General features: G+C 37.3%; 1 pseudogene; it reads left to right on the forward strand.

Moving 5' to 3' along the window:
- Positions 1 to 443: 443 nt before the first annotated feature.
- Positions 444 to 9,872, forward strand: LOC144442083 (transmembrane 9 superfamily member 2-like; annotated as a pseudogene).
- Positions 9,873 to 10,509: the final 637 nt, after the last annotated feature.

Below are 10,509 nucleotides of genomic sequence, written 5' to 3' on the forward strand. Positions count from 1 at the left end.
ACAATCTATGTTGCCAATTAGCAATGATTATTTCTTCAAAATAAAAGAATTGAACTACATGAATAAGAAATTCATTTAAATGTTTCCAAAATTAAATTTGTATGATTTGAATATTGAACAAAAATTAATACATCGTTTTGAAAGGGCATTTTACTTGTTTTAGACTCAGTTACTTGTTGAACTCCTTTGCACAGTACTATGTACTGAATTCAGGTGCTTTGTAAACAGTTTTGACTGATTGGTTGATTGGTTGATTGATTGATTGATTGATTGATTGATTGATTGATTGGGATTTCAGTTTTATAGCTGTACTATTTTCTAATTTTCAACAGATCCGTGTAGACGTCTTAGAATCACTGAACAACAATTTCCTGCAGACACTAAACAGTGCATGGAATGACCACCAAACCTCCATGGTAATGATTAGAGATATTCTCATGTACATGGTGAGTATAGAGAAAGTCATCAAGTTCATAATAGCCAATTTAATAGATATTGGGGTCAAGCAGGGTCACCAGTAAGAATGTCTGCTATGTAGTGAAGTATATCTAGATACATATACTTGTCACCACATAAGGTTATCAACGTAAATGGCCACCATGAAAATATTTAATAAAACTTTCATATTTTATGTCCATCCAGGACTCCACCTCCAGTCTGTTTAAACTAAAATCATGTGGAGACGCAACAATGTCAACCCTGTTTATTATGAGCACAGATTTCTGTGTTTGAACAACTGTCATGACTAGACTGTGTAGTAGTATGAAGTTTTTAAAATGTAATACGGTATCAGTTTAGAATTCTAGACTAATTAATTTAAGGTTAGACAAAATATTGTCAGGGAGTGAGATGAAATGGTTATAATTCATAGATTCAAGATTGTTCTAAGTGATGTTCCTCCCTTTCACTACATTATTATTATTGGATTTGAAATATTAATTTTATGTTATGTTACTTTTCAGTTTGAAACATGAGAAATCAGGTGATTGTGATGATAACCTGAAACCAATGGCCATCCCTGCTGCATTTAAGGATGTCACAATTAACTACACCTACTCAGTCTCATTTGAGGTAAGATGATACAATGAATGAATTTATAATTTAATATGCACTTATTTTAAGTTTGTAGATGTAAGTGAAGATACTGAGATAATGTTTAACAACCAAAAATATCACATCTCTTCATATTGCCATCCAGCTGGCCAGACTGATAGACTATGATTTTTACCTACTTTCATTTGCAGGCTATACCCTGGAGTGAAGTGGGCATCTCGATGGGATTACATTCTGGACTCCATGCCACATACAGATACTCAGTGGTTCAGGTGAGTAGATGGCAACAATTGTACAACAACTATCAGGAAACTAACAATACATAGACACAAACTAAAATTGTTAATTTGACATATTGGTATAAGTTACTGACAGAAATTGATATACGACTCTGGTAATCGAGCCATGGTTTACTAAGATAGGCGTAAACTAAATCTATTGTTGGTAAACCTATGTGGTATTACACAAGTGGGTGATAGTGGTTCCTCTGTTGTGTAATTCTAATCACCTTGTGATCAAGATAGTGGAAGTCCCAAAACAGTACACTGCAAGTTCATGGAACTCTGTCAGTAAAACTCTGCGATGCTTCCCCACGGAGGCTGTAAATAAACCAACATCCATTCAAGAGCTTATTACTGTTGTATCAACAATAGTATTAGAGTGTGTCTATCTTAGTAAACTGAAGGCTCAATTACCAGAGTGATAATTACATCCACAGTAGGTCGTCATTTCTGATTGCAAATTTTTCTCATTTCGCACTGAAACATTCAACCACATTCAATGTTCTCATCCTATAGTCCTACTCAATGTCCTTTATGGAACTAAATGAGTAGGATTTGGTGTGTGCAAAATTTGTGTTTACATGCTCTTGATTATAGGGTGATTATATCCACATAACTTAGGTATCATTACCAGTATCACTCACTTATGTAAGCTAAACCATGCATCAACACTTGTTTTTGTTTTTATTTATCTGATTTGCCGATAGCACATTTTCCATAGTTGTATCATTATCTTGCTTGTTTACTTCAAAACAATGCAAACTCATTAAAGTAATGTCTAACTAAAAAGAACAGATAATGATACATCTAAAAAAAACACTGTCCAGTCTTCTATGATGTGATAACAATTTTTGCATTTTTTTTTATAAATCCTGTCAATATGGCTGTGTCCTCTAACAGCCCTAACTCTAATGTTATGACCTCCTGTATTTGTGAGTTCAGAAATGAGCAAGGACTTATAAAAGAACACCAGTTTATTGAAATAGTAGGACCATTGTCTGTCATGTCAGCCTTGACGGCCCTTGTCCAGTCAATCACCTATAATTATCAGGTCACTTGTAAACTCACTTATTTTGAATGTGTTATATATGTTGATTATTTACAGTATCATGAACTCCTTGGTGATTGTACTATTCTTGTCTGGTATGGTAGCTATGATTATGCTGAGAACACTCCACAAGGATATTGCCCACTACAACCAAATAGACTCAGCTGTAAGTACACCCTATTTTATTGCACCCCATCTACCTCCAAATAGACTCAGCTATAAGTAGATCATATTTCATTGCCCCCCCCCCCACTCCACCAACCAAATAGACTCAGCTGTAAGTACATCCTATTTCATTGCCACCTCCCCCCCCCCACCTACCTCCAAATTGACTCAGCTGTAAGTACACACTATTTCATTGCCCCCCCCCCACCTACCTCCAAATAGACTCAGCTGTAAGTACATCCTATTTCATTGCCATCCCCCCCACCTACCTCCAAATTGACTCAACTGTAAGTACACCCTATTTCGTTGCCCCCCCCTCACCTACCTCCAAATAGACTCAGCTGTAAGTACATCCTATTTCATTGCCACCCCCCCCCCCCTCCAACCTACCTCCAAATTGACTCCACTGTAATTTGGAGGTAGGTTGGATTAAGTACACCCTATTTCGTTGCCCCCTCACCTACCTCCAAATAGACTCTGCTGTAAGTACATCCTATTTCATTGCCACCCCCCCCCCCCACCTACCTCCAAATTGACTCAGCTGTAAGTACACCCTATTTTGTTGCCCCCCTCACCTACCTCCAAATAGACTCAGCTGTAATCTACTTATAGCTGAGTCTATTTGGAGGTACACCCTATTTCATTGCCCCTCCCCCCACCTACCTCCAAATATAATAAGCTGTAGTACATCCTATTTCATTGCCACCCCCCCACCTACCTCCAAATAGACTCAGCTGTAAGTACACCCTATTTCATTGCAATCCCCCCCACCTACCTCCAAATTGACTCAGCTGTAAGTACACCCTATTTCGTTGCCCCCCTCACCTACCTCCAAATAGACTCAGCTGTAAGTGCACACTATTCCATTGCAATCCCCACCCACCAACCTCCAAATAGACTCAGCTGTAAGAAGATATTTCATTACCACCCCCCCCCCCACCTACCTCCAAATAGACTCAGCTGTAAGTACATCCTATTTCATTGCCACCCCCCCCCCCACCTACCTCCAAATTGACTCAGCTGTAAGTACACCCTATTTCGTTGCCCCCTCACCTACCTCCAAATAGACTCTGCTGTAAGTACATCCTATTTCATTGCCACCCCCCCCCACCTACCTCCAAATTGACTCAGCTGTAAGTACACCCTATTTTGTTGCCCCCCTCACCTACCTCCAAATAGACTCAGCTGTAATCTACTTATAGCTGAGTCTATTTGGAGGTACACCCTATTTCATTGCCCCTCCCCCCACCTACCTCCAAATATAATAAGCTGTAGTACATCCTATTTCATTGCCACCCCCCCCCCCCCACCTACCTCGAAATAGACTCAGCTGTAAGTACACCCTTTTTCATTGCAATCCCCCCCACCTACCTCCAAATTGACTCAGCTGTAAGTACACCCTATTTCGTTGCCCCCCTCACCTACCTCCAAATAGACTCAGCTGTAAGTGCACACTATTCCATTGCAATCCCCACCCACCAACCTCCAAATAGACTCAGCTGTAAGAAGATCATATTTCATTACCACCCCCCCACCTACCTCCAAATAGACTCAGCTGTAAGTACATCCAATTTCATTGCCACCACCCCCCCCCCCCACCTACCTCCAAATTGACTCAGCTGTAAGTACACCCTATTTCGTTGCCCCCTCACCTACCTCCAAATAGACTCTGCTGTAAGTACATCCTATTTCATTGCCACCCCCCCCCACCTACCTCCAAATTGACTCAGCTGTAAGTACACCCTATTTTGTTGCCCCCCTCACCTACCTCCAAATAGACTCAGCTGTAAGTACATCCTATTTCATTGCCACCCCCCCCCCCCACCTACCTCCAAATAGACTCAGCTGTAAGTACACCCTATTTCATTTCCCCCCCCCCCCCCCACCTACCTCCAATTAGACTCAGCTGTAAATACCCCTTATTTCATTCCCCCTTCCCAACCAAATAGACTCAGCTGTAATTACATCCCATGTCAATCTTGTAATGTAAGGTCTCCTAACACATACAGAACTGCTAAAATATGTTAATATGTAACAATACAAAAGAATCTCCCAAACTAACATTTGTAAATTTACTCATACAGTTTTTCAAAGTTGATATTTTCAATGTTCCAAACACTTAACTCAGGGTTGCAATGTACTTTAACACAAACAAAAGTTAGATTGTATTTTAAGTATGTAATTTTACTACTTTTTAGCTGATGTTATCAAGTTTGAGTTCACTGTTTGCTTTCTTACAAAGTAAATACAATGCAGAAATGGAACCACAGAAGGATTTATCATCATAAAATATAGAAACACCTGTACAATTTTAGTATGTTAGGGAGTCTAATTCTAACCCTGATTTTTACGTATTTGTAACTCTAATGTCCCAGCTTTATCAGTTATAATGGCTATCTGACTAATCCATACCATAATAATAGAAATAAATTGTTCAAAGTATCTGTAAGGTTGTACTGCATTGCTTATAAACAGCGCCCTCTTGTGACAGCATTTATACAAGAGGGGCAGAAGGAATGGTATGGCAGCAATTTTTTTCCCATCACTGTGACAGCAATTTTTTTTCTTCTATTGTCAGTCCTGCATCAAATTATTTTTTCCATATGCAGAAGCAATACAATTTTTTTTTCTCCACAAATTTTTTTTTTACTTCTGTCAGTTGGAAACAATTTTTTTTTCTCAAGCCATTATGGGATCAACTTTTTTTTCTCCTTCACCTGCCGACAATTTTTTCCCCAAAATCCTCCTCCTCCCCCCCCCCAAGAAATCAAATGGTTCTCCCCTTATTAATATTTTTTCACAGTCATAAATATTTATGTTTAGGATCTCGGTTTCGTTGTCACTGATGTAACAATTTATGATGACAGCACCAAACATTTTTACATATGAGACAAAAATATCGACAGATGTGTCTGAAAAACATCATTTGATAATAAATATGCATTGTTGTATTGACAAATAATGTGTACCTTGTTGATGAATTTATAGAATTTGTCAATAAAAACACAATTTGGGAAAACAGACTTTCTCAAGTCTCTGTGGTTTTTTTTTGATAATTATTTTTAACACAGTAGTGTTGTTTTGTGTGAAATAGGTACCTGAGTGAGTGATTGTGAACAATCAGGGTGAACACAAAACCCATACACCACTTGAGAGACTAGTAACGTGGGGGGGGGGGACATTTGACCACATTTTCTGTCACCAAATTTGAAATGAATAACAAATTCAAAACATTTGAAGATGATGAGACAAAAAATTCCTCTGAAGGGACTGGTGCCGTTCTACAAAAGATATCTCAAATCACTAGATTGGTATGTTCATACACTGTATATATATAGTATTTGGACAAAGTGCATTAAATTGTTGAATTTTCCTGTATATTCATTTTGTTGTATTACTATTACAAGCATATAACTTGTTAGTGATTTATAGTACACCCAGTACAATAAACTGACAGACATGCATGTTATTTGGTTTTGCAGTGTGTTTGCTTGTCTTGGATTCCTGTCACCAGCTAACCGTGGTGCACTGATGACCTGTGTACAAGTGTGTGTCTATATAAACCCTAGCTGGATATATTGCTGCAAGAATGTATAAAAGTAGGTGTTTTCAAGTTCTCGATGATTTTTTGTGTGTATGTATGTATGTGTGTGTGTGTATAGTGTGTGTGTGTGTGTGTGTGCATGCGTGTGTGCGTGCGTGCATGCATGCATGCTTGTGGAAGTACATGTATGTGTGTATGTTCATTGTATGTGTTATATACAATGGTATGTAAATGTACTTACGTACGTGTGTGTGTGTGTGTATGTATGTATGTATGTATGTATGTATGTATGTATGTGTGTATGTATAGTCGTATACGTACATACATGTGTATGGATGTGAATATGTATGTACATGTATAATATGCATTACTCTGTATATGTATGTAAGACTTTGTAGCCTACCACTAAAGTATCATACAAATTTAAGTAGAAGATGAATTTAGAAGAAGAAATTATTGATGCTTTGAATATTGACTTCGTGAATTGTTCTTATTATGCAGTATTTGGTGGTGAACGTTGGAAGTCCAATGTATTGATGACCTGTTTCTTCATCCCTGGCATTGTGTTTGTGGATTTCTTTATTCTCAACTTGGTGCTATGGGGAGAAGGAAGCTCTGCAGCTATTCCATTTACAACATTACTGGCTCTACTTGGACTCTGCTTTGGTGTCTCCACCCCACTCATCTTCCTCGGAGTTTACCTTGGCTTTAAAAAGAGGGTAACAAGTAGTCATATAGAAATCTAGTAAGACAGGGTTGAGTTGCAGTTTATTTCCCTCATAAGAAAAGAATACTTGACAAGCAAATTGAATAAGTAAACAGCCATGAGTGCCAAATGTAAATATTACACAAAAGTGAAAGTGCAACATGCGATATGTAAACTACAGGTACAAGAAATATTTCTAATGAGTGAACTAGGAACCATTGTCTAGCTGAGGTTAGCCACTCACCGTAGAGTGTAGTGTCGTCACTGTTTTGAAATGAGGCAGGGACTGTGGTGAGAATTTCAACATGTTTGACATGAGATGGGACTATCATGAACATTTCTTGTGGAAGCAAATAGTATTGAGTCTGTCTATATTACTGTGAACCTGAAAAGTTTTGCTGAATACGTATTTTCACTTATCTTATAGGGAAACAAAAACACTAGCATAATAAGTAGTGACTAAAATGTTTTCTTTTACATGAACACAATATACCAGTCTGGAAATTAGTAAAAATAATTCTTTGAGCACTAACTGAATACTGCAAAATTTCTCAAAGTATCCATGGTGAAAATATCTAGTTTGCAGTATATATTATATTACAAACCTTGTGTAGACAATCTAAGACTCTGTTCAGTGTGTTGAATATCCAGCTAAAGGAATGTGCCATAGTTGACCTGTAATGACCTGTTTGATTTGTCCACAGGCTATTGAATTCCCAGTTAGGACCAATCAGATTCCCTGACAGATCCCAGAACAGTCTTTCTACACCAGACCTTTGCCAGGAATAGTGATGGGTGATGTTTTACCCTTTGGATGTATCTTTATCCAATTGTTTATCATTCTAAACAGTATCTGGTAAGTTGTTAATCTCAGCATTTTCTTTTCTTTTTTGCCCAAATAATGGTGGATAACTTTTGACTTGCTGAGGATTGAGAAAAGGTTGTAGTAAAAACCACCATAAATGAATGATTTTCAAATAGATGTCAAACTCTAGATATGATGAATCTGGAGTATGAATCTGTAAGATTTGTACTGTGGTTTCAATTATAACTACAAAGTTTCTTACACAACCAGTGGTTTGAGAATAATGTGTTCCTCAAAAGTGTTGAATGACAAGAACAACGATTCATTTTATGAACCAGTAAAGAGAATGATGTACTTCTCAAAGGTGAACCCCTCTTGAAATACTTGGGGAATTCTGTGGAGTTATTACCTAGTACTTACCTTACCACTATAATGGACCCAAAAATGTACACAGCAAGATCATGGAAGTCATCGGAAAGGCTACCCTACTGTGCGCATAATTAAACCAACGTTCATTTGATAGCTTATGTCTGTATGTCTCAACAGTAGTTTTAGTATGTCTCTATCTTAGGGACACTTGCAGAATGTCACACAAGCTCAATAAGCGAACATCATTCGGGGGGGGGGGGGGGCATCAGTGCAATTGCTGAAGTTCATTTTCACACTTGTAACCAAATTTCAACAGAAAACTTTAACTTCTTCATTGACAATGATAATAGCTTTTTTATTTACTACTGAGATGTTTATTAATAAGTTGATTAAAATTTACTTGTAATGTGTGATATGGTGATGGGTTTCTGGTAGTATTTCGATGTGTTTACCATTATGTTTTTATATTACATCAATCGTCGTGGTGTGAACATACAGTTTACCTCATGATATAGAAACGTTTGATGTTGCACTTGTGAACGTTTGTTTAGGAGAGGGGTTTTGACCTAAACTAATGATGTTCATTTGTTGAGATTATGCGACATTGTGTGATCGTCCCTTAGGAAACCAAAACCTTGATTTCTTTACTACTCTGACAATAATGTTCTTGTTTCTTTTTTGTTGTGTAGGTCTCATCAGATGTATTATATGTTTGGGTTCCTGTTCTTAGTTTGTGTGATTCTGATTATCACTTGTTCAGAGGCTACAGTCTTGTTATGTTATTTCCACCTTTGTGCTGAGGTAAGTTAAACAAGTATTTCATTAATATATAAGTGATTTATTTACCCAATCGTATAAATATAATGAGCAAACATAAGATGGCTATACCGATACCAATGTTAAGAATTCTACCATTGGAACCCTTAGAAAACAGGCGAAAGTGTTCCTGACTCACCACGGCATATATAGCACTCAATGTTAAAATTGATTTCCCAACAGAAAACTAGTGAAAGTGTTCCCGACTCACCATGGCCTAGCACTCGATGATAAAATTGATTTCCCAACAGAACATGTACAACCTGATCAACCAGACAATCTCATTTATATACTCTGTTTAATACTTGAATAAATGTTCAATAGCGATATAAGGATGACATAACCATCTGTGTGTGTGCGTGTGCGTGTGTGTGTGTGTGTGTGTGTGTGCGTGTGTGTGCATCTGTACGTGTCTGTCTGTGTGTGCACGTACATGTATATGTGTACGTGTGTGCATGTGTGTGGACACACGTGTAGACAAATTCATGTGTTTGGTTATGGTACTTATGTAAATATTTTGTTTAATTTACAGGATTATCACTGGTGGTGGAGGTCCTTCCTGACCAGTGGCTTCACAGCCGTGTATCTATTTATTTACTGCATTCATTACTTTGTATCCAAATTGACCATTGAGGGCATGGCCAGTACAGTCTTATACTTCGGTTACACTGGTATCATGGTCTTACTGTTTTTCTTGTTCTGTGGTAAGTAGTCACATTGATTTTATCTTTCATTTCATTTATTAAGACTTTGTAAATAACAATGTCTACATCCACTATATTTGCAAAAATACTAGTTCAGGACAAAGTTCTAATAAATTTCTATTTTTTCTGTTACAGGTTCTATAGGGTTCTTCTCCTGTTTGTGGTTTGTTATCAAGATTTATGGTGTAGTGAAAGTTGACTAAGGGAAACATTTCACGAAGCAACTTTAACAATAATACGGTATATTGTTATGGACATTTAAGTACAGGCAGAACTCTTATTGAACTAAGGTTGAATGCACCTCAAAATGTGAAAATTTGCTCTTTAAGTTGTATTCAGCAAAACCCACCCAGTTTTTGAAATCAGTGAAGAAATATTACAGGGACAGCCATGCATATATTTAGAAAAGATGTTGACAGATATTGTTGAAACTTAAAGATAATATCAGCAGTAAACACCAGGGTGCACACACAAAGTTGTCGCCTTGTCTGGAAATACTAGTCCCATGTATTTTTGAATGATATAGCTTCTATGTACAATAATAAGTATTTCTACTTGTCATAGAGTTAAAAGAAATATTGAGTTATCAGTTTGACCTCTAGTAAAAGGGCGATGACCATTGTCAGTGACTATCATTTTGACCTTTAATAAAGGAATTCAGTATAATCTTGGAGCTCCAAGGTATAATCCTTTCACCTGGAACATTGAACTTGTGAAAACAAAGTAACTCTGAGTTCAAAAGAAAGTCTTGATATTAATTTTCACACCTATTCAACAAGAGATAATCCTTTACACCTGGATAAACAATCCTTGTATCCAGGGTAGCTTTCTTATGTTTAGTAACTCTTCCAAAAATAATGACCAATCATAATTCAGTTTTAAAGCATGTGATCCTTTGTAGCCAATGGGATGGAAGTAGTGTTGTTATGGGATGGGGAATGCTATAAGAATGGGTTTTTTAGTTTGTGACTTCAGTTTGAGGTGAGAGCTGTCTTGGCTCTAAATAAAGTTCACAACT

The sequence above is a fragment of the Glandiceps talaboti genome, chromosome 11 (genome assembly GCF_964340395.1).
Source record: "Glandiceps talaboti chromosome 11, keGlaTala1.1, whole genome shotgun sequence".
NCBI lineage: Eukaryota > Metazoa > Hemichordata > Enteropneusta > Spengelidae > Glandiceps > Glandiceps talaboti.